The sequence below is a fragment of the Ixodes scapularis genome, unplaced genomic scaffold (genome assembly GCF_016920785.2).
Source record: "Ixodes scapularis isolate PalLabHiFi unplaced genomic scaffold, ASM1692078v2 PGA_scaffold0__279_contigs__length_252992795, whole genome shotgun sequence".
NCBI lineage: Eukaryota > Metazoa > Arthropoda > Arachnida > Ixodida > Ixodidae > Ixodes > Ixodes scapularis.
Genome location: NW_024609835.1, coordinates 62,958,106 through 62,981,266, shown reverse-complemented (window position 1 = coordinate 62,981,266; position 23,161 = coordinate 62,958,106). Strand labels below are relative to the sequence as shown.

The window sequence follows — 23,161 nt, the reverse complement described above, 5'->3', positions numbered from 1 at the left end:
GGTTTTTTGATATTTATAGTAGTATTGGTTTTTCTGCTACCTTTTGACGTTTCCTTTCCTCTTTTTTTTTCTCCCTGCGCCGCGCTACTTGCCAGGCCTTGCCCTACAAGCCTCATTTGGCTTGGGCAGACCAGTATCTTGTATTGTGTTTTGTGTTTTGATTGTTTGTGGAAATAAAATTATTATTATTATTATTATTATTATTATTATTATGAAGAAGAAGTCCAACAGGGCGGTCGTTCGCTTCAAGAGCTCTTCATATTTTCCCCTGTAATCAATACTTCTAAAGCATCATTACGACGGGCAAGCTATCCATGCTGCTTATCAAGCACCGTGTCACTCCGGGGTCAGTCATTTCCCGCGCCAAGGCCCCTATCGTCTTGATCTGACCATCGACTTCACAGGCAAGCATCCACCACGTCCCTTGGCGTCACGCTCTACGGCAGTTCTCTCCGACTGGAACTCTTCTTGTTGAAGCTTCACGCCCGAGTTCGACCTGAGTGACAAGAAGATATGGCGGTGAGAAGTACGGCAACCGTTCTCATTACGGCTGGCAGGATCTGTGAGGACCGCAAGCCCGTTCCTTCGTGTATCACCTATTGATTCTCTGTGTCGTGCAGTTTCACGAGAGGCAACTGCGCTCGAGCTCAGCACAAAACTGCCACGTGGAGTGTTCGCATACAACCTTGACTCATCTCGTTCTACACTTGTTCGAGAAGTGCGTATTGACTGGTGTCTGTGTTGGCTTGCCGCTGTGTACTCGCCTTCCCTAATAATGGATTGTGCCAAATGTGCTCGTGCTCTGCCGGCAGATGGCAGATCCCTGACGTGTGCGTCTTGCCGAAGAGGTTACCATCTTGGTAAGTCCTGTTCCGGCGTCGCAGATGGGACGTACGCGGGGATGGGCGCTGTCAGGCGAGACACTTGGAAGTGTTCCACTTGCCGCACCGGCGTCACCCTCAGACCATCCGATCTTAGCGGTGACGTTTCAGTAGATGACTCGTCCCGTACCGACGGCACCAGGGAGGAGATTGTAGATTATGCACCTTTCACCAGTCAAGTGGCATCAATCAATGCCACTTTTAACCAGCTCCTTTCATTGAGGACAAGTGTGGAGGCGCTGTTGCCTCTTCCATCTAAGGATGATCAGTTGTTGGCCTTAAAACCAGCTGTCGAAGAGCTTCGCAACACGGTCCAAGGGTTACAAAGAACGTTGACTCTTTTAGCTTGAAGTACGATTCCGTGCTCGCTCTGGCTATGACAAATGAGGAAGCAGTTAAAGAACTTCAAAAGGAGGTTAACACGGTTAAGGCAACAATGAGAGAGCAGTCGGAGACCACTGAGAGACTGAGAGACGAGCTTAATGACATGCAACAATACAGCCGTCGTTCCAACATGGAAGTGCATGGTCTTCCGCTCTCTCATGGTGAGGATCTAATGAAGGTCATAAGCGATCTCGCTAGGCCACTTAACCTTCCAACACCTCAGTCGTCAGATATCCTAGCAATTCACCGTCTGACCAAAAAGCCGGACTCAGTTCCGGTTATTTTGATTCGCTTCGCCTCTGTCACCCTAAAAGATGCTTGGATGGCGGCACGTGGTAGACTTCCCAGGCTGTGCCAGTCAGAAAACCAACCAAAGTTATTCTTCAACGACAACCTTACATCTGCGAATAAGGAGCTTTTTTGGCTGGCGAGGACGGGGGCTAAAGAAAGAGGATACCGTTTTGTGTGGACTAAGAACTCTAAGATTGTTGCTAGGAAAGCCGAAGGCGCACCAACCATTTGAGTCAACACAAAAAACGACCTTCTGCTACTGGTGTAAAACATGAAAACTTGTTTTTCTGTTCCAGACATTAGTTCATTTATTCAGCTTTTGGGCCCTCTTTCTAATAACTCTTTAACACTTATTCATGTAAATATTCGAAGTTTGCGTAAACACTGGGATGAGTTTCGTGCAGTAATTAATACCTTTACCGCGTCGATAGATGTTTTCGTTCTAACTGAAATTGGTGTGTCATCTTTGCAATGCAATCAATTTATTCTCGATGGATGTAAGGAGTCATTTTACACCCGTGATCATGGTAGAGGTGGTGGGATTGCTATATACGTTTAAGATAAATGGTTACTATCGCCTCTGAGCATATCTCTTGTCCATGCAGAAACACTGGCTGTTGAAATTTCTTTGTCAGGTTTTTCTTTATTTTTGTTAGCGGTCTACAGGCCTCCCTCAGAGAATGTTTCGCTCTTTCTTGCTGAACTAGATGTTGTGGTTAACCAGTTTCGTTCGGAAGTACAATTTTGCGTCATTGGCGATTTAAATATTGATACTCTTAAACCTAATCAATCGGTAGTTTTTCATTATCTTACTCTACTCTCAAAATATGGCATTGAAAATATTATCACCTTACCCAAAAGGGAAGAACTTTTGGTTGAAAAATTAGTAGTTTCCTGTATTGACCATATCAATATTCGTGCTTCGGATATGTCTGTAAAATCTGCTGTAATTACTAAGAAAATATCGGATCATTACTTTGTTGGATGTCGTTTAGACGCTCAGGTACCCGAAGAGCAAGGAACCAGGCGCGATTGCTCGTGGATTTCAATAACGGATACGGTAAAATTCGATGCAGTGGTCGCTGCCTTTGACTGGAACGAACTCTCGGTGTCCATAGAACCTTCCAATGTTTACAAGGCTTTCGTCGAGGTTTTTCAATCCTTTTATTGTGCCGCCAAGAAAAAGGTTAATTTTAAACAACGGTCTTATAAGCCATGGTTTAATTTTAATATTATGACTGCAGTCAAAGAAAAAGATACGTTGTGGTCACGTTCCTGTCGTTCACCAAACAATTTGCAGTTAAAAGCAGAGTATCGAAGTGCTCGGAACAAAGCTAATGCAATTATACGGTCTGCCAAACGATGCTACTTTCAGCGAAGCATCTTTGAGGCAAGATCGAATCCACGTGAAACATGGAAGTTGATTAATTCTTTTACAGGGCGCGGAGAAAAGGCTTCGCTTCTTGACTCCCTTCAAAAACACTTCGGCACAGATCTGCAATCAGTAGTGAACGACTTTAACAAACTTTTTGCAGCGTCATCGGGCTTTGCGCGAAACAGCGATTTCAAACCGCTTGCCGCGAGCGCAAGTATTAGTATATCAAACTCAGCGTTTCTTCCTCTTCTCACAATAGAAGAATTACACTCCATTTTGTTTTCATTAAAACGCAATAAATCTCCTGGTGTTGATACAATTCGTATTAATAATCTCTGCCGAAACTTTGAACATGTTCAGCACGTACTTCTCACCATGATAAATGAGTTCTTGGTCTCTGGCGTCATCCCAATTGAACTCAAAACGGCACTTGTGAAGCCTGTCTTCAAGGGAGGATCGCCTAGCAAGCCTGAGTACTATCGCCCTATATCTATATTACCTTGCATTGGAGAGATTTTGGAAAAGCATTTGTATCTTGTAATGTTCAGCTTCATTGAAACTTCCAACATCATGTCGCCTAACCAGTATGGTTTTGTTGTTGGAAAGGGCACTCAACCACTTCTGGAAGATTTTTCTGACCTACTACACAGTGCTTTGGATCGAAACTTATGTTCATGTGCAATGTTTCTTGATGTTGCCAAGGCCTTTAACACGGTCAGCCATAAGATGCTTCTTTTTAAACTGCAGAATTACGGTTTCCGTGGACCATTTATTGCATTGCTTACAAATTTCTTTCTTGACCGCTCCCAAATCGTATCTATAGGAAATTTCAAAAGTGCTCGGCTGATGCTAAAAGCCGGTGTGCCCCAGGGATCGGTTTTGTCTCCATTGTTATTTAATCTTTTTGTTAATGATATCTCAACAAGGCTCACTGGTTGCAAAATGTTTCAGTATGCGGATGATACTTTACTTGTCTCTAGTCCCATTAATTACCGCCAAGCTGTGCAGTTATTGCAACGTGATTCTGCACGTCTAATGGACTGGTTTTATGACAATTATATTACTTTTAACACATCCAAAACCAGACTTGTTTGCTTCAGGTATCCGCTGAAGAGTGTAGAATTGGATTCATCATTAGTGTTACACAGATCCAGCTGCCTTGATTGTACATGTAGCTTCCTGAAATATGTTTACACTGTTAAGTACTTAGGCATATTCTTTGATTCAGATTTGTCGTGGTCAACGCATTTAACCCATGTTTTTGGCAAGCTTCGCAGCATGTGTTGCTTACTTTACAATAATAGGGTGTTTATGCCATTTGCCGTTAGAAAATCAATTGCTACTGCTCTTGCTTATAGTATACTAAGGTATGGCATCACATTATTTGGTAACTGTGCAGAAATATGGCAAACTAAAATTGACCACATTCTTAGGAATTGGTTAACAAGTCTTGGTTATCATTATGATCTTGCACCAGAAGCTGACATCTTTGAGGCTGTACAACTACCTAACTTCCATTCACTTTTTTTGCAATGTGTTGTGCTTTCTCATTTCTGGTGTAACGAATTTAAACATCTCTTTGTGCCTCGCAGAGATTTACGTACCTGTGATCGCTTCATAATCCCCCGGTGTTTCACAAGATATGGTACGCGAGAGCGCTCTTATTATGTGCCATACATTTTTAACCGACTCCCCGACCACTTCTTTGAAGCTACAAATAGGAGAAAATTGAAAAATCTATTAAACAGTTTTACGCTTTAATTCATTGTACAATTCCAATAATGTATTGTTGTGTTATATGTTGTATCTAATATGTTTGTTGGGATATTGTGGGGTGATTATTTTCTGATTTTCACATAGTGCGATACATATTTTAATTGTGTGCTCTACGGACTTCTGTGCTATCTGTGACATTCCATTTGCTGGGTTCTGTCCTTCAAGCCTCTACTGGCTTCGACCGACCCGTCACATTATAGTGTTATGAAGGTATCTAAATACATGAAATGAAATGAAATGAAAATGAAATTATTATTATTATTATTATTATTATTATTATATACGGAATTAATGTGACTGCCATGTTAAGTGTTCTAAATATATGAACCGGAAATACGGAGTCATGGAGGGATTCTCGACAATGACTGATTGGTGGGAACGATATAAACTTTTTTCTTTACTCATTTCCCTGTGCGCTCAAAATAGATTAGCGCGTTTAACAAGAAATAAAAAATAAATCCTCGCGAAGTAACATTGAACTTTTTAGCAAAGTCCCAAATTCTGATTTGTGTAGCAACACAATTCTTCGGGTTGCTCCGGCTGCTAGCCTGGAATCGCTATTCCTCGAATCAGGTCGTACACAACAACGACGACTGGCACAAAGAGCGGCAGCCATGCGCCTGTTGTTGATTGCCACGAGTCTTCCAACAGCAACATCAAAAGAAAGCTGGACTGCCACTAGCAGCAGGGCAAGGAGCAGGCCCTCCCGTTCTCGCTCGCCCGACTGCCAAGGAGCTTAGCCCTTTTTTTCGCCGAGGCCCAGCCTGGATCAACTTAGTCCCCGGCTGAGAGCCAACCTTTTCGGCCTGCCGATGGCAACCTGCTCAAACTAAAGGCCGGCACTCCTCTTTTTTGCTGTTGCGAGCCTTTTTCCCGATTCCGAGAGTTGGCCGTCGATAACATTTCCTCAAGCGTGAAATGGTGGAGACAAATCCGCCCGTTTCCAGGGTCGTTCCTCAGAAACGTTAGGGAGGCCTGGCTCGCAACGGACAAACGACGAAAAGGTCAATCCCGGGTAAAAACAGTAAAGCGAAACACTCGCATGCCCCTATCGATCGGTAACGGGTCCTTCATGGTCGCTTACGCCGTGCTACACTACCACCCCGCCAGTGGCGCAATAACGGTGAATATCTCCAGGGTTGTCCCTCAGAATGGCGAATCGAAATGCCTGGACCCACAGTTCCGAAAAGAACAACTAAAAGAGACGTGTTGAAAAAAGGTAAAAGGTCAATAGTTTTTTTTTTTTTTTTCAGAAAGAATGAAGTTGGCTATTGGCAGAGTCCAACACTTTTACCACAAACAGGAAATCACCGATTTGTTTCACGTTTTCCTCGTAGGAATGACCAACTCTCATCAAAACTACTGGAGTCGACTAAAAAGCTATCATCGTTCGGGGAGCCAAACTAATCGGTAAAGTTTGGTGCTGAGCAATATACAAAACAAAACAAAACAAAAAAAAACGAATATTGTGTTCGCATTGCTCTGTAGGGAAGTGTACGTACAACAGAAATACACCATAAAGGTTACCAGATGTTATTCAATTATATATATTTTATTATGGAACATGTAGTGTTCACGAGCGCGCACTTGTGGATATGCGAAGATTGGTCATCTTGTAACCGGACCGCTTGACAGAACATAGCACCCAGGCATCTAGAATGTGTTATCTTTACGTCATTCTACTCGTACCTTCTCACTGGGGTCTGTGAAACTTCTACTTTGTTTCAAGATAACCTCACAAAACGGCGAAAGTTCACGCCAGTAAACATCTTCCTTGAAAGTTGAAACCCCGTGTTAGGGTGTACTGGAACTGAACCGCATCGGCACCTTCATAAGAGTTGAGCGTTTTGGGGCCCAGTTCTGCCGCAAAGGCCTGGGGTGGCGCTGCCAGTCACAGCGGAGCCAGGAGGCCGGTCAGGCAGCGTTTAGCGAGGCTGGCTTGGGGCGTGTTCGCGTGACTATATATTCCTGACCTGTGTTGTGTCTGAAGAAATGCAATATTGTGTTGCTGCTATCTGTGCCGAAAAGACAAAGCACTCCCAACGATGTCAAATACAACGAAGAAAAAGACGGAGCGGTGTTGTCTTGTGCCGGGGTGCAACGTGGGTTACAACACATGCAAAGAGAAAAGACTCCTCGTGTCGGACGCCGAGCGACGCCTCTCTGTTGACCTGATTCCAAGTGAACAAAGTGATGTAGAGAAAAAAAAATGTCTAAGAAGAACGTGTGAACTGTGTGATATGTCCGAGGAAACAAATTTCTTCTGTGTGATATGCCCGAGGAAACAAATTTCTTCAATTGGGATTGCTCTTCAATAAAGACAGCAGTTGAAGTTGCTCCGTGTCTCTTGCCGGTCTTGGTGTCCATTTTTATATGATTCATGCTCACTACAGTTGGTGACACTTTAGCCGAGTATTCGATCTGCTGAAGTGGGAAGGGGGTTGGGGAGCTTCCCCTTTACTCTTAACCTGTCACCGACTATAAATGAAATCAATTCAGACATTTCCTGCATCCTCAGCTTTGGTCGAGACTGCAGAAGTCAAGAACACGCTCAATTTCATTAATCCATGCTTCACAAAAACAAAATAGGTTAACAACGGAACAAAAACTAGCTATATAAAGGTCTGCAAAATGTGCAGCTGCCAAAAATATAATTAAAATATCTTTGACCCCAAATTGAAGACGAAAGCATCGCACAAACAGAAACTTAAAGAAAGGAGACTATGGAAGTAACCGACAGCCCTCAAACGGCGTTTGCGCTTTGAATAAGCTTCTTCCGCTCACGCAAGTCACGCTTTTTACACGCGTTTGAGATACGAGTTTGAGATAGGATAGAAACTATTCTTTCTCCCAACTGAACAGAGAAAAACAAACGCAGGATACGACCATTTTCATGCCGAACAAAGCATCTTTGCTGCGACCGCCAGGCCTCTGCCAGCCGTCGGATGGCCGCGCTCTGCCCCACAGCGCCCTCACCGGCGTGCTTGCACATCGCGACGTACTCACAGCCGCCGGACGGCACACCTCCCCATTCCCGTACACCTTACCCGTGTCGTCTTATTGTATTCTATCTTCCTCTTCTGTTTTCGTGTTCAAGTCACCAACACGCGCAGCCACCCCATGGAGCAGCTCAAGCCAGCCAATCAGAACGCTGGAACGTGTCACATGACTACGTGTCTTGAGAGCGGAGTATAGGGGACAGCCCACTGGCGGAGAGAAGTCACTAGTTTCGCTCCGTCGCTCTAATTGGCTCAGGGTTCGCTCTTCTTCAAGAAATGCTTAAACAGAGTGTAAAATGAGATGCCTGTTAACTTTGCCCATGCAGTATTCTGTTTTGGTTTCGAATTCTGGGAAGTGAGATCTCGAGATGGCCGCTGCGGACCGGGGAGCGCAACTATTATGGCGGTCATGTCGGGCAAAGAAATTGTGACGCGATGCATCGGGGATTTATGCGCTATATTGAGAGCAGATTTCGAAGCCACCACCGCGTCACAGCGTTTTGGCTCACGTGACCAGCGGCGTACTTGCACTCCATGGTCCAAAGGTCATCCTGAGATTCTTGCTGCTAACAATTATTTACAGTAACGTGGCGCACTCTCCGTTGAGTTGCATAATTAGATTATATGTGCAATATTCGTAGAAAACCGATGCCACCCATGCATGTGACGTGTCTACACCTCTAATGAACAAGGTTTCCGTCCATGTTTATCAGCAATATAAAACGGCGACCTTCTTCAGTTTTTCCTAGTACAAATGTTACCGAAATCGCTGCGCAGATTGCCGTCGATATGCGATCGCATGTTCCACCGTCTTGTAGTGCGTTGCTGTGGGACAGATCTTACCGAGGCTGAGGATCGTCTTGCGCGTTGTGCGAACCGCGAAGTTTTCTATCGACCTCTGGGGGACGCCACTAAAGGCCATTCTGCGAAGAGGTCCCTCACTAATCCCGTGCCCGACTGGAACTATAGGCGGTCGCACACACTGCACGCCACGCCAAACGAGTCATTGTGAAAATGCTTCTCAAAGTACTTGTTGGATATCACGTAAGTTTGTGTTCGCATGTCGTTGCGCCGTTTCGTTGCCGATACTCGTCTCACCTGCTTGACGCCCTGCTGGCGTTGTAGTTGAAGGTGCTTCCCTTCAACCGTTTTTGAGACATCTTCGCCTGATTGGCGGCTCACTTGCGTTGCAGCCCAAAATGTATGTCCTTAGTTCGTTTCGCGAGACGTCTTCACCTGCTTGGCACCTTGATTGCGTTGCAGCCGAAATTGCCGTCTTTGGTACGTTTCACTGGCATCTTTGTCTCTTCTTGTCTCTCAAACCTTATGCAAACGCATCTCACGTTGTTCCGAAGTCTCCTCGGCACGTCGCTGTCGCTCTCGCGCCTCGGCGAAATGCTTACAACAATGGAAGCAGCTTCTCGCCCGCAGAGTGGAGGCCCTGCGAATTACGTGGTCTCTCCGCAGGAGCCAATTTCGGTTTCGCTGATTACAAACGGAAGGACAAACACAAAACTGCGGAGAACTCACTCAGAAATATTACTGCATTTAAAACGTGCTTCAGGAAAGTTATTCTACCCTGTGTCCCAAATAGCGGCCAGGCCCTTCAAATCGACCGCAAAATTCGGTCTCTTAACCTATCGCGTTCCGATTTTGTAGAGCGTTGGCCACAGGTGGTGCATTTTTTCTATAAATTTCGCAAAGAGCGAGCTTACCCGAGGAAAAAGTCAAAAAAGAAAAAGGCTTAACTCCTATGAAAACACAGCGAAACCACCGGTCTTCGAACCAAAGGGCGCCCTATGGTTTGACGACCGGTGCCTTCGCTGCGTTTTCATGAAAGTTAAGCCTTTTTCTTTTTTCAATTTTTCCTTCCCTCTTTTCGAATTTCATAGAAAATATGCCCCACCTGTGGCCAACACTGTACAAAATCGGAACGCGAAAGGTTAGGAAACCAATTTTTGCGGTCGATTCAAAGAGCCTGGACACTATTTGGGACACGCAGTATGTAACCCCGAATATAATCATCCTCCGACAAAAGAGCTAAAAAGTTATTGTAGCAGAGTTAGTTATGTCATTGACCTCTATCGTCCATCGAAAATGAACCTTTTCCGACAAGAGCTCTCCTAAAGCGCGAGTTCTGAAATGGAGAGGCAAGGCCGCCTTGTTTTAAACAGTGTGTTTCTCTCTGAAAAAAATACTACCAAGGCTGCAGGCACGCGAGCACATTCAGAATGGATCTTTGTGCGCCACTCTGCGGCTTCCAGCATTATACTTGCTTGGAAATTCAGTGTTATTCTGGTGGTTGCTCACGCTTGCGCCGCAGCTGTTTTGGAATGCGCGAACAGCTAGCGCTTGTGGAGAACTTTACTCCGAATTTAGTTCTTACGCCCGCTGATTTTACGAGCAGGAGCATCAATGAGAACATCCGCTGACAGTTCGATCCACGAGCTTCCTGCTTTTTAAAGCACTTTGAAGTGACATCTATTGCCGCTTTATATTTTTTTATGCAATTTAAGTCATGGGAGGAAAGGCGTCGTCCGTGAATGGTTTACTGTGCTTTCACTGGTAGTACTGAGACGTTCTCTGTGTCTGTTCCTTCTACTGAAAGTTCTTCCGATTTCTTCCACCGCAGTCTCAGGTGTAATACGACATGATTAGCTACCACCAGCTCGCCTGCACTCTCACCGTCTTTTCACTGGTAGTACCTTCTTTCACACTCCCTTTCGATTTTCTTCTATGAAGTGTAAATACACAAAATCAACCAACCACGGTGCAAGTAGTCATGTTCAAGCGTAAAAAAAAAACCTCTCAACTTGTCATCTGCACCAAAACAAAACTGTCTTGTACTGCCTATTGCAGCCCCTGCATGCTTTTTCTATTCCAATTTTGGTGGCATGATATTTTTAGAAAAGTAATGATAATTCGCACGAGTTCATCTCTTTCTTGACTTCCGCTTCTTCAAGCGTGCATACTTCTGAACTTTGGCTCAGAAACAAAACTCGCTTTCAAATGCTGGCTAGAAAAACTTAAAAAAAAAAAAAAAGTTTCAAGCTGATCTTCTGTTATCGTCACAAACAGGCTTCGTTCTCAATCGGTTTCGATCCTGTTTGGATCGGTTGAAATGTCACTGATTCCATTTCGGGTTCCCAACACGCTTTGGCGTTCCTTTGTCTACTAAGCCTTTGTGACGTTTTTATTTTATTTATTCACTTTTTTGCAGGTAAAAGGTTTTTTATATAGGAAAGTGGGAGAAAGAAACATCGATTCTTCAGAATACAATTTCACGCTTACAATAACCTAAATAGGGAAAGGTAAAAAAAAGAAAAACGGCGTGAGCTTAGCGCATGAAACAGATCAATTCCCCACGTTGCGTCCTCATACTCCCTTTGACACACGCATTAAAAGCTAAACAAAAACGAAAAGTGAAAATAATTGAGTATCTGAAAACAAGAAGCCTCCCGCTCGAAACACTCCTTAACTTCCTGAGCAATATAAAAATAAAAAAGAAGGTTCGCAGAGCCAAAGGTTGTTATTGTTGCGATTCTCAAAAGAAACAGCAAAGATGGGCACCTTATTATCGAAACTGAAAATCGACTCGAAGCTCTGACTGGGATGCCAATTTTCGAAGCATTTTCCACATCTTACCCTCGTTGCCGCGACCCCGTTTCCCCCGTAACTCCTGCGAGATTGTTGTCTGTACCTTCTCGAGATTTCGAAACAGACGAAAGACGGCAAGAGGGAAGGAAATGCTCTTAAAAGCGCTTCCTATCCTCCCACGTCTCGCCAGGATTCTATTGCCGAGCTACGGCAGAAAGTGAAGAAGAAACGCTGAACCCCGTCGGTTGCCGTTGTTGTTTTGTAATTCTGCAGGCGATGGAGGAACTCGACGCTGCACGAGAGAGCGGACAATCCATAAAGCTGAGCTGCTGCCGGTGGTATTGACAAGAGCATCGAAGGAAAAGAACGAATCCATCGCTAAGGCTCTATTTCGGATCCACTTGTTATGCGACAAGTTTAGGGGATTCCGAATGTCTAAGATGGATTTAATAGGAGCATAAAACGGAAGCTAAGGGAGTCTGCATCTGCCGTTCCCATCTTGTTATGCATTTTCCGGCCTGACCCCGACATTTGTTTGTGTACTGTAGTAAGCTGGGACTGGGGCTAAGGAGGGTACATATAATATATATCTAAGAATGTAGCAGACGGTAGAAACTCTTCGTCGTTGACAAGGTGTATTAGATCTTTTTTTTTTTTTTGTTCAACTTCGTTCAGTCGAAAGTTTAAGCGTTCAGAAAATATTGTCTTCTTATATATCCTTGATGTGTTCCTGTTTTTCTTATATTTTGTAAATTGTGTTTGTTATTGGCAATGTGGTGATGACGCATTATCAACTATTGATTTTATGTTTTTTTCTTCTTTTTTATTTTTTTTCAAAATACTATCAGTCTCTACATGGGACTATGATAGGGAGGGCATGAACAAAAAACTTGATAAACACTGAAGGTAAAAAATAAAACAAAATGAAAAGAACATTAAAAGCTTGGTCTGGAAAAAACACAAGGAAACAAGAACAAACAACAAAAACTTGACATCTGCGTTCATTGCAAACCCGTCCTAAAAATATATTACAGAAGAATCATTCGGCACAGGGGAAAAAATGTAAAATAAATACAACAATAGAAGAATGACGCTGGCTGGAAGTCATGACGCGACAAAAAGAGGGAATAGTAACTAAATAAACATGTAATTTCAAGTATTGCTGCCCACCTCATCAAATGCAAGATGAGAACAAAAAGATTCCAGCGATTGACACGATACTGCTTGTTCTGGGAGAGAGTTTCACTCGCTTATCGTTAGGGGAAAAAAGAATACTTAAAAAGTCTTTGAAGCAGCAAAGCTGGTGAAGGGCACGACTATGTTTGTTACGTGTAATTCCAGACGCATCAGGAATTAAGTAAGCTATCTTGTCTATCTGTAAATAATCATTAAGAACTATGTAAAAACATTTTAGCCTTTTCTCTTTACACCTAGCCTTTAGTAGCGAAAGTTTTGCTCTCGATTACAAAGCCGTTGTCGAATCTAATCGACGATATTTAGAAATTATAGAGCGCAAAGCGAGCCTCTGCACTCTCTCTAATTTAAGGGCATCTTGCTTAGTGTGGGGGTCCCAGATTTCGCATGCATATTCCATGACCGGCCTGACAAGCGTTTTATATGCCAAAAGTTTTGTGTTGACTGAACTCAGTTTTAGGGACCGTCTTAAGTACCATAATTTGGCGTTCGCTTTTTTTAACAACATTATCTATGTGCGTACCCCCGCGTAAAATGGTCCCACCCAGATATTGGTGTTTGATAACCCTTTCAATCGGGTTTCCTTCTGGCTCATATACAAACACACTGGGTTTAGTTTTGTGAGTAACTGTCATGCAAACTTCTTTCGCCCTGTCCTACACGCATCTAAAGATATTCGGTCACCCAAGTCATACTGAACAGAAAGTGTAGAGACGGGATTGCCATCTTATTCTCCCAGTTATCACTTGCCTAATGACGATTTCAACTCTCCAGGATCGCCCTATTTGGAGCGCGCGTCCGCCACTGGGCGATCGGGATCAACATGAATGACTTCCAATCGTCGCTTTCGGCCGATTCATACGGCGGACTGATCCGCGGATGGATTGATTACGCGAGGACAGATCCGCGGATTGACCGTATCCCGGGCGCAACCACGCGGAGAAGACGACAAGAAGACAACCACGAGGACAGACCGGACTGTTGGAGACCCCAGTGTCGTAGAACGACAACATCGCACTGTGGCACCGTTGTCCAAGATTGAAACCGATGTTTGCCGCTACCGCGAAACCAGAATTGTTGTGTGCCGTTGTTACCCACCGAGCGAGAGAGAACACCATGATATAGGTTTAGCGCAAAACGCCACTAGCTTCACTCTGCCAAGGCATCGCACAACCATAGTCCTGGTCGAGCAAACTTCGACGTGTTTCGAAGTCCTGGACGCGCGAAGGGGTATTTGGAGATGCCTCAGAAAAACTCCCTCAGAAAAACGAAAAAGAGTGAGCGCGACTGAATCCGGCCAATTCTCGACCGGCTGTTTTCGCGCGGAAAGGAAAACGAATTTTGAGCCGCAAATTGTGTTCTGGGTAGTTGGGACCTTATAGGTCATGTTCAAATAAAAACCTCGGCGAGCATAACTACACTGTCATTGTCCTTTTAAAGGGGCGGTGCAACAATTTTTCTACTCGCGATATATACAGCTTAGAATATTTCTTTGACATTTATGACCTACGAAACACACGTCGCTTTTTTCTCTACGCAATGGCAGTCGTAGATAAAATCAGAGAAAAACGAACACCGCTTACCCCCTCGATTCGCGGCCAGAGAAAGCGGCCACGTGATCTTGAGCCGATGATATGCCGCCAATGTTTTTAACAGAGCACAGGGCGCACGCTGAGTTCCACGCATTGTCAAAGTTCGGGTCAACCCTTAATGTTCGCGAGCCCTTAATTTTCGCGAATTTTGCGAATAAAAGTTCGCGAAATTTAAGCGCACGCGAACATTTCGATCCTCAAGAGTTTAAATGAAACTCACTAAATTTAGAGGTCACCGATTCGCAAAAAAGATGGGCCGCAAAAATAAAGGGTTTTAAAGTAATCCCGTCATGCCAGCAATGGGGCACGAGCCACTACACGAATGCCTGTCGATGCACTGATTGTCACGAGCGAAAATTGAATGCCTACGCAGTCCTCTTGTCCACAGTATAAGCAGCGTTTAAATATCGTCACATCGGGGATATCGGGAACCCTGACGACGCACTTCGGGGTATCGCACTGTTGGCACCGTTCCCGCAGCTCCGCCATTACGCTTTGCGAAGGAGAAACTGAAAGAAAATGTCCGATTTTATCCTTGGAATTCTACCGTGACGAAAACGCTTCTTGTTCAGTGGCGTTGCGTTTAAGTATTCTTGTATCCCACTAGTGCCAGAAAACCGGAGTAAAATGAGAAACGTTCCTACCCAATATCATTGCACAGCCCCTTTAAAAAGAAGCTGAAGAGGTTTTTGAACAAAATTACACGCGTACATTTAAGACTGCTTACGTGTAAAAAGGCGAAAGCATCTTAGTCCCGCGGAAAAAATGTTTCCGAGTAATGTTTCGACAGTTTTGAAAGTTTAGGACGAAGTATAGGACGACGTCGAGGACGACTTCTAGAGATCGATGCCAAGTACAGCGTCTAACACGACCTCTAGAACGACGTTGAAGACAACGTCAAGGACAGCGGTTAGGACGACGTCGAGGACGGCGTCCAAGTCGTCCTCTTGGAAGACCTTAAGGACGACTTCTTGGACGATTTCTAGGCTGACCCCTAGGACGACCTTAAGGACGACGACCGGGACGACGTCGAGAACGACGCCTAGGGGACGACGTATAGGACGACCTCTAGGACGACGTCAAAAACGACGTCAAGGAAAACTTCTAGGACGACTTCCAGGACGTCGTCAAGAACGACGTCAAGGACGACCTCCAGGACGACCTTAAGGAAGACATCTAGGATGGCGCCGAGCACGATGCCTAGAGGATGATACTTAGAACGACGTCGACAACGACACCTAGAGGATGATACTTAAGGAGGCTGTGGCGTATTTGCGTGGACAGCCACGTTTGCCTGCGGAAGCCGCCTTAGATGTAGACGCTGCTGCCGATGTCGACGCCGTAGATGTAGGCGCGATCACCTCACAGTCCACTGCACGAAGCACACAACGAGCACAGATGAAGTCCGAAGGACACCTTTTGCACACGGCGCTACGGCGGTGACATCACGCTGATGACGTATGAGGACGCTTGATGACATCGGGCTGATGACGCTTGATGACGTATTTTTTAAGGCCATCTTTCGGACACAGCGCCGACGGACGCCGCTTGTTTTAGAGCGCAGCTCTAAGGCGCTTGTTTCCGGCTTGACCGGCGTCGGCTTCAGCGTAATCGCGCGTTGCATTATGGGTTGTTTCCCATAATGACGTCACGCGTGACGTAACCAGTGTCGTCACAAGAGAGGAGGAGGGGAGGAGAACGGGGAGAGGAGGAGAGGAGGAGGGGAAGAGGAGGCAGAAATGTGAAGGAGGAGTAGAGGAGGAGGAAGAGGGAAGATGCCAGCTACCCGTTGTGCAGCCAAGTGTTTTCACCATTCACAAAGCACAGGGAGGCACGTTTGAAAACGTAGTGTACCCGTTAGTTAAGTGGCCATTTACGTGGGAACTGGTCTGAATATTCGATCGATCTCTGTGGCATGTCAGATAAAGTTGGTAAATTGTGAGGCGCCAAGGTCGACAACGGCGTGCTCGTGGTAGCTCTCTATTACTTGCCTAAAGCACTCACCAAGTACTTCGTGCAAGACAAAGAGCTTCATACCAGTCATGCAGAAAAACATGTCATTGGCCCCGAGGGATGTGCGCTCGCTGTTCTGCTGTGCCATCTCGGGGGAGCACGCTCAAGACTTATGCTGAAGAAATAAAAAACGCCGAGCAGTCTTCGACACAGCCGAGAGCAAGTAGGATGACATTGAGAGAATCACGCGCTTTGTCAAAGTGTTGCTCTAACGTTTTCTCGTTCTTTGTGTGAGTGAGAATACCTCAATACGTCAAACCTCGATGTAACAAACTTCAATGTAACGAAACCCCCGATGTAACAAAGTACATAACTTTTTCTAACCGCAAGTGTATGCACGCCACGTATTTTTGACCTCTATGTGACGGAGTACCGTTCGCCGAAATTTCGATGTAACGAAGTTTCATGGACAATTCGTCAGAAACTTTCGGATCGCAAAGGATATTTTGGAAAGCACATGCGCTGAAACGGGCCCCCGATAAAGCGCAACGGTGAAACGGGCCGTATCTGGCGAGTGTGGTGTACAGAACGGCCACTAGAGGACTCTGGAGCCGCCGCCGTTTCGTCCGTCGGCTCCGTTCGCGCTGCGTAGTTCGTTTCGAGGCCTAACTAAAAATGTGCGTGTCTCGTTGTCCTGGGTGATGGAGCTTTAACTTTGAAGGCGATGGAGCCGCCCCCGACAACGTCGGCCTCGAGAACTTTTTATAAGCCGACGCTGCTGTGGTTTCAACGGAGGAAAGGACCAACGAGGCGATAGCTAGCGATGTTCGTGGCAACTCTGAAGACGGGGACGACTTCGAGCCTGATGAGCAAGACACCTGCGATGTGAACAGTACCCGAGAAGTGGTGGACGCGATCGATGTCTTAAGGCGGTTCGCAAGCACGCAGCAACAGGAAGACGCAATGCAGGCCGTCTGGCTAGGTGAACGTCGCGTGTTGCCAATAATAAAGCCAAGAGTGGCCCAGATAAAGGTGACGCACTACTTTCAACCGAAATAAAGGTGTCCTTGGTAAGTTGTGTGCACACGAGAAACATTTGTGGCAACTTTCTTTAAGGTTAGCCCCGACTTTCTATTTAGCGAAATTTCAATGTAACGAAGTAAATTCCGAATTTTACCTGCTTCGTTACATCGAGGTTTGACTATATATATAGAGGGTGTTTCAGAGAACGCAGGCCAAATCGCTCCTGCAAAACCTACTCATCGCAACGAAAAAAGTCTTGTTGAGTTTTGGTCCTGGGCCAGGGGCCCATTTAAGAAAATTATTAAAGTCCCGGATATTTAACTTGTTAATTATTTTTGCGTAATTAACTTTTTAATATAGTGTTTAAGGGCATGGTTTAAATTAGAAAATTGCTCAACATCATCGAAAACCACTAAATCAACAAATTCCAGAACGATAGAAGGCACGCAAAGCTTTTTACGGCTTTCTGAAAAACCGCACAAATTCGACGGGTGTTTAAGTTTCGGTTTGTTATCGGAGCGCATCTCCGCCCCGACGGCACCGCGCCACGCGAAGAGATAGTGCAACCAACCTCTGCTGCGCTGTCATCGCGCGACGCAGCAGAGTCTGGTTGCACTATAACTCCACGGACTACTGCGTCACGCGATGACAGCGCAGCAGAGGTTGGTTGCACTATCTTTTCGCGGGGCGCCGTGCCGTCGGGGCGGAGATGCGCTCCGATAACAAACCGAAACTTAAACACCCGTCGAATTTGTGCGGTTTTTCAGAAAGCCGTAAAAAGCTTCGTGCGCCTTCTATCGTTCTGCAGTTTGTTGATATATATATATATATATATGGGGCTAGATAAGAGACACAAAAATCGCGCGGGCGCCTTACCGCAACCGCTAGCTTTGTATCTGCTCAAAGAGCGGTAACTTTAGTGCACTACTACGCTTCTCACGCGCTCAAAGTCTTTCTGAAAATGACTGATTTAGTGGTTTTCGATGACGCTGGGCAAGTTTCTAATTGAAACCATATGTCTATTTTCATTAATTAAAAAGTTTATTAACGAATTTTAATTAATTAGCCGACTGATCGTTACAATTAGCCTTCTATTATATGTCCCCCTTGGCCGTATAACTCACCTCCCGAAGCGGCATAAGTGCACCTTTCACGGCTTTTTTAAAATAAATCTGTTAAGTTTAAAAAAAAAACACCCTGTATATATATATATATATATATATATATATATATATATATATAATGACATCTTGGGGCTAAGTAGGCTGTAGGCGTATTTTTATAAAAGTAGATGCCACCGAAGGGTCAAACAAACTTGGACGATTTAATTGAACATGTATAATTCATACATGGGTCCCCCTTCGAAACGTCGCGGTTTATGTATGAATTATTCATGTTCAATTAAATCGTCCAAGTTTGTTTGACCCTTCGGTGACATCTACTTTTATATATATATATATATATATATATATATATATCTTTCTCAGAGTGTTTGGCATGGTATATCACAAGATCGAAATACACTAAGAGAGAAGGAGGAGGAGCAGGAAACAAGGGGAGGAGGAGGAGCAGAGGAAGAAGAAAGGATACAGAGGAAAAGAAGAGGCACACCCTTCTCTCGGTACCCTCCCCTCCTCGTCCTCAGGAGCGGGAAATTTATCGAAGATTTTCCGCTAAATGGCAGAGGAGCAGGAGAGCGGGGCACGTTCCTCCCCCTCCTCCATACCCTTCCCTCCTCCTCCTCAAAAGCTGGACTCTAATTCGGCATCACGAGGAATTGTAGACGTCTTTCATCTTTTTTTATTTTACGTACTGTGACAAGTGAGGTCGTTCTAGAGGTATAGGACGACTTCTCCGACGACTGCAAGGACGAGGGTCATCCTTGAGCATACGATTGAGCGCCGCGTGCCGCTCAATCGCCATTTCATGCCCATTTTGCTTTGATTTGTCGCTCAATGCGAAAAGTAAGGCTTTCGCCTTAAAAAAATGGGTTAGATGTGAATTTTAGAGTACTTCTGTCCCGTGAATATGAATATCACGTTTGTTTTTCCCGAAGATGTAACTAAACGCGAGAAAACACAAAAGTCCTCCGACCAGTCGTTACGTCATACGCAGATCTTTCGGGCGCCAAGCGCGTGTCGCTCGAGTGGACAGCTCGTGCAATTGCAAGCTTACCAGCTATATCCCTTCACACTTTAAGACGCGAAGAGCCGCATGCGGCTCGCGAGCCGCATGCGAAATATGACAACGAGCGACAGACGACACCGGTGGAAAGCCTGTTTGTCACAGACCGCCGTCCCGCCTGGCGGACGCGGCACAAAACAAGAGGAAAAGAAAACTTGTTTCCTAGTGGGACTTGAGTTGCCAAGAAAACACTTCAACACACACAGACAGAGTCTGGCGACGCGGCTTTCGAGTTTTGCTCTTTGGGCATAAAACACGCCGATAAACACGGTGAAAGTGGAGACGATTACTTTATTTCTTAATAAAAGCTTCCGCCTGTCTTCATTTGCCGTTGGCTACTTTCCGCGAACAGTCATGACAATCAACGCCAAACTTTTTCTGAACTAGAATTCCCGAATCGTACCTTTTTTGTGTCGTCCGGGGCATTCTAGGTGAGCGCCACGGAATTTCACGCCGATTTTGAGGATATTTATAACTTCATATCCGAATGATCGAGGGCACGCGTTTTGGGGGGACCATAAGGCATCACGGTTATCATATAACGTGATGACAAGTCTCTCGTCTGTCGGAATGACTTGCCGCGGAACATCATGACCAAACTCGTAGTGAGCGGTCTTACTTTGATCAGTCCTCGAACAATGGTGTATCCATCCTGATGCAGGGGCGTAGACCTCGACGTCCTGAACCACCAACTCGCGCAAAAAGTTTTCACGAGCAAAACCAGCCACAGCAGATTCCCTTTTGCAACAAGACCGCCAGCTAGCACGCCGCGCCCGCGGCCACTACGAGCAATCGAGGGACCGGAACTGCGGGAAGTCTTCGTTGTCCGTCCCCCCTTTCTATGTATCTTCCTCGTGTTTGATCAGTGGCCGCCAAGGACTTCTCTGAAGGTCGAGTGGCGGAGCGAGCCACGGGAGAAACGGGACGAAGGGTAAGTACAAAACGAGCGCGTTGGTAACAGTAATTAAACATGAGGAAGATGCATAGAAAGGGGGGGAGGGGGGCTGACAACAATGTAATCATTGTTGTTCGTCCCCCCTTTCCATGTATCTTCCTCGCGTTTAATTTAAAGGGTAGAAGGGTTGGAAGAGAGGAAACAGAAGATACAAGCGAGTGAGGAGGATAAGTTCGTCTCCGAGAGATGTTCCTCGGTGGGACTGCTTGCTGCGCTTCAGTTCAACGACAGACAAGAACTCGTCCGTCGTCGATCATTTGTCGGCGCCTGTCGGCGTTTGTTGCGGGTGTTGGTCGTCACAGTGGGACAGCATCAGCGACACAGAACTTTGTGGTGTCGACGGGTAAAATCGCTGGGCCGAGGCTATTAGAGAAGGTTCATCATAACCTTATTTCTCGGTCGTCCTGAGCAACCCAGCCACCGATAGAGACGCGAGCGAAGCGACAGGGAGTTTCGCGACGTTTGCGAGATGTGACCACGTGCAGCGGACTCCACTGACGCTTTGGTTACTCGACTTTAGTCGACCCGAGACTCGATCCAACACCTGCCTAAAAATCATTGTCCAAAAATGAATGTATTTTTTATTGAGTTTTATCTGTAAAGTATTAATAGCTATGGCTAAAGATTCAACTATTTCTGAAACGGAAAGGATGACATCATCGAGGAGTGCTTTCAAGTTGAAGACTTTAAAGCGTTTGAAGCGGTTGACATTTGAAACGTAGAAGCATTTGGTAGAAGTTACGTTCGAAGTGGAAGTAGTGGAAGCGGTTCGAGTGTTGAAGACGTCAGAGCTCGATCTCTTTATGCTCGAAACGTGCCGGATTGACTGACAGAAGATAACTTTGAAAACTTCTGCCAGAGAATCGAAGACTAAAGGTAAGCAAAAAGCAGCTTCTATAGCTCTTCTGGTTTTAGTTGAGTCGGGTTGGTTTCAGCCGCCAATAATGCACGCATCGGCGGCTCTTCGTACTGGTGGCCGGCTGCACCGGGTGCAAAGCGGCAAGCAAAGCTGTTTTGATTTGTATGCACTGCCGCTATCCTACCCTCTAATTGCAAGTGAATTTTTCGTTCTTGTGTAATGCGGAATTTCGCACGTGCTTCGTGGCGCTGGAGGACAAGCGACTTTTTCGGCATTTTAGGATACTCTTCATGGTCCTGTGTGATCCCAGCTTCAGCGAACGCTAGTGCAGTGTTTCCGTTGCTGCCTAAACGTTAGTCATCGCAAAAAGCTTGTGAAGATAGCTCACAGTGACAGGGACTTTAGTAACGCTTGTGGATAATTCAGGTAGTGTCACAAGTCTGTGCTGTAGTATCAAAGGAACATATGTTCCGATATTAACCAAAAATTAAGATCAGTCTTATATTTTTTTAGAAAAATAAATACTTTAACGTTTGATTTAAGGCTTCACGAACGACGTCGTGCACCTCGACCGGAAATGGCTATTCGCACGACGCTAAAGTTTTTGTTTTTCGTTTAAAACTAACTGTCAAAACCAGATTTTCGGAGCTGGAGGGAGCATAGCGCACTGTTAGCAAAAATAACAGGCCTAGACGTGTAAACCGTTGTCCCATAGCGGACATACTAAAGCGTGTTCGTTTTACACGCAGCCATGTGTGTTATTCGTCCACACATGAGGTGCCGTGTAAACTTAACACGATACACCATGTTTGCCTTCCGCGATACACGGATCAGCGTGTTCATTATAAAACATGGCGGCCAGAAGCCGAGAACAGGTGAGAGTCGAGCCCAGCGAGCCGCGCGCCTGTTTGCCGAAGTGGAAGCACACAGGACGCGCTTGTTCTCGTTCGATGTATTTTATACACAGTAACAGTCTCAAAGCGCTGGACGTAGCTACGTGCAAAGGTACACTCTTCGGCTATAGACCGTTCCATTAGGGTCATAGCAGAGAAGGTAAAAAGAGAAAAAAATGCCCTCTCCCTCTCGCCCGTTTGTCGTCTGCTCCGCCGAGTGGTCAGTACCTAGCATCCGGCTGGCGTACAAACTCTGTTTGAAATCGCGTCATTTTGGGAATTACAAGCGCAGATTTTGGTATGCCAGTTATCGTGTATTACTATGCTAGATAAAAAAGACTAACAGAGTCCAATTGCGCTGTTATCTACGTGCAAATAAAAACCAAAATGGGGAAAACTGTGTCAGACTGGCCGGTCTCTCCGGCGAAAAGTAAATCCGGTGGCTGTACCTTTTTTACTATACAAAGTTCGTACTGGTGTAGGCCTTTAGCGACCATGAGTGGATGTCTGAAATAATAAATAAAAACGTGCTCTCCTGCCGCAATACACGCAGTAGTTGAGGGTAGTACTGCCGGCTGACTCAACTGATATTTAATTAACGGAAAAAAGATATATGAGTTGATCATTTACCGAAGTAAAACAACAGAGAGCTCTAGGCTGATTTTGGAGTAGCCATTACTATTCTAAGAACGCGAACCACTTCACAACGGCAGCCACGAGCGAGAGTTCGATGTTCCGTACAGCCCGCCGATACAGCCCAAAGATGGAGAATGTCAACCTCCCGTTTTGTCGTCTGCTAGCGGAGTCGGGCGCGTGCCCTCTCTCTCGTTTTACCCCGCCGAACCCGCTGAATTTCCCGGATGTATATAGAGGGCGCCGCCCAGAGAGCGCTAAATGGAATTGTCTTGTGGCAGAGGCGGTGGCTGAGGGGAGCGCTGCTCGCGCTTTGGGCAATTCCATGTCGCTCAGAGGGGAGGCCTCACTCGGTGCTCAGCCGCGCCAGCTGGCGAGCCGCGTCGAGACGTGCTTAAATTTTGATTTCGGTTTGGCGGCAGAGCGCGCTTTCTCCGCGTCGCGCAGTGTCTCTTTGAAAGTAAGGGATACGTATTTGAGAACTTTACTCAAACCTTAATACAATTTGTCACTGCCACAAAATGAATATTTCCTTGTGAATAATTGATAATGAACGCAGTCTGCAATTTGTA

General features: G+C 45.6%; 1 pseudogene; it reads left to right on the top strand.

Moving 5' to 3' along the window:
• Window positions 1-513: 513 nt before the first annotated feature.
• LOC120840575 overlaps window positions 514-23,161 on the top strand; it is a 28,454-nt pseudogene continuing 5,806 nt past the window's right edge.